Source organism: Peromyscus leucopus, chromosome 7 (genome assembly GCF_004664715.2).
Source record: "Peromyscus leucopus breed LL Stock chromosome 7, UCI_PerLeu_2.1, whole genome shotgun sequence".
Classification (NCBI taxonomy): domain Eukaryota; kingdom Metazoa; phylum Chordata; class Mammalia; order Rodentia; family Cricetidae; genus Peromyscus; species Peromyscus leucopus.
In genome coordinates this window covers 93835869-93838170 of record NC_051069.1, presented here as the reverse complement: position 1 = coordinate 93838170, position 2302 = coordinate 93835869, and positions in this window count along the sequence as shown.

Genomic DNA, 2302 nt, shown 5'->3' with positions numbered 1-2302 from the left:
ATTCCATAACCAGAATCTTGTCTTACTCCTGACTCAAACCCTTGGCAACTACAACTAATAATATTTATATTTTCTACACTTACTGAACATGCTAGGAATTCTGTGCTAGGAATTTTACTACATTGTTTACACTTGGGAATTTATTTATTACTCACAATAACCCTGTGAGATAGGTTTCACACACCTACTCTTCAGGTCAGAGAATTGCAGCCCAGTGAGGAAAAGAAATCTGAGCTGGAGGAATGTGCTCCAAAATAAGTAAAAAATGTAGTAAGGGCAGGATTTGAACCAGGCTGTCAGGAAATAAGTCTAAATGTTTTTTAAAATGTTTAAATTATTTATATTTTATGTGCATGATTGTTTTGTTTATATGTATGTCTGTGTGCCATATGTATGCAGTGCCTATGGAGGTCAGCAGAGGGAGACAGATCCTCTGGAATGAGTTAAAAATTGTGTGTGTTACCATGTGAGTGCTGGGAACCAAATCCAGGTCCTCTAGAAGAGTAGCCAGTACCCTTAACCACTGAGTCATCTCCCCAGCTCCCTAAGTCTAAACTCTTAAAGGTTATAAAGAATGCTTTTACCCAATTCCTATCCTGATAACACAATTAACTGTAGACATATTCAAACACTACAGAAAAGTAGAAGAAAGAATACAAAGAACCTTTGTCTCTTGCTTTTAGAAGACCATAGTCTATAGTTGTGCCCCCAATTAGTTTCAAGTTAATTCAAATGAAATGAGTTAAAGATTCACTGTTTTGGTCACTCAGACCATATTTCAAGTACTTGGAAACTACGTGTGCCTCCGGCTACTGTTTTGCGGGACACAGGAAGAATATTTCTATCACTGTAGAATGATCTAGCAGGCAGTCTGTTGGCCTTTGCCACAACACCATGGACATGCATAAACACAAACATGTATTTTTCTATACATGGAACGATATTTCACATGTGTTTTTTCTCATTTTGACCCTTCTTCTGTCTTGTCTCTGATAAACCAACATTATCACACTCTTATTCACAGTCCAGAAATAGAAATAGAATGGAAAGTAGAATCAAATTCTGCAGAAGGGCACCAAGAGGAATGACAGAAAGTCCTGGCCTCTCGTTGAGAGAATCCAAACGGTGGGGGCTTGGAGAAATGGCTCAGAGGGCACTTGTTGCTTTTGCAGAGAACCTGGCTTGGGTTTCGGAACCCATATCATGTGACTCACAAAGCTTACTACTCCAGGGAATCTGACACTCTCTTCTGGCCTCCATGGGCACTTACATACACACACACACACACACACACACACACACACACACACCCCAAAATAAATAAATCAAATAGCAGTTTGGATTCCTTGGTAGTTTTCACCCAGAACTTATTCTAGAACAAGATCCAGTCAGACCAGTGTCCACAATCCAACATCTTTGCACAAGACAACCTTTGGAAATTTTACCAAGTGTAATAGTGAAATGTAATGAGTTTTGTGGCAAAGTGTTGAGATTTATCTCAAGGAGATGAAGGTATAGAAAGTGGTACAATTTAGAGGATTTGTTGAGAATTTATTTCTATGAATCTCTAACAAATTAATCCTGTTGTGACTTTTACTTCATATGAAAGACTTTTTAATACTGAAGTTAATAAAAATCAATTCCTTGATGAATGGTGAGTAAAGATACAATGACAAATCTAATTGTTCCATTGAATATGAACGTGAAATTTTTGGCAAAATTGTTGACATTTACAGAAGCTAAAGCTCAAAACAATGACTATATTGTTTCAATGCCAAGACCAGATGAGGCTAATTTTACAATGTTTCTTTTGTTGGGGGATAGCATTTGTTTAGTTTTCCAACTTTATTAGCATGATTTACATATAATTTTACATACAACAGTAGAAGCATCATCGTCTACAATTCTTTTCTGACCCCAGTTAGCCTTATTTTCATTTCATAACTACTACTGATTCTTTCTCAATGAGAAGAGTGCTAAAAAAAAAAATCATAGAAAAGACTCAAATGTGTTTCTTATTTTTAAAGTAACTTTCACCCCTTTATTTTTATTTTTTTTAATTATGTGCATGTGTGATACATGTATATGATGTGCGTGTAAATGTGATCAAACATGTGCCTTGGCATGCATGTGGACATCAGAGGACAACTTTCATGTGCCTGCTGTGGGATGGTCTATATATCAAATTGCTCTGATTGTTCAATAAATAAAACACTGATTGGCCAGTGGCCAGGCAGGAAGCAGGTGGGACAAGGAGAGAGAAGAATTCTGGGAAGCGGAAGGCTGAGGCGGAGAGACACTG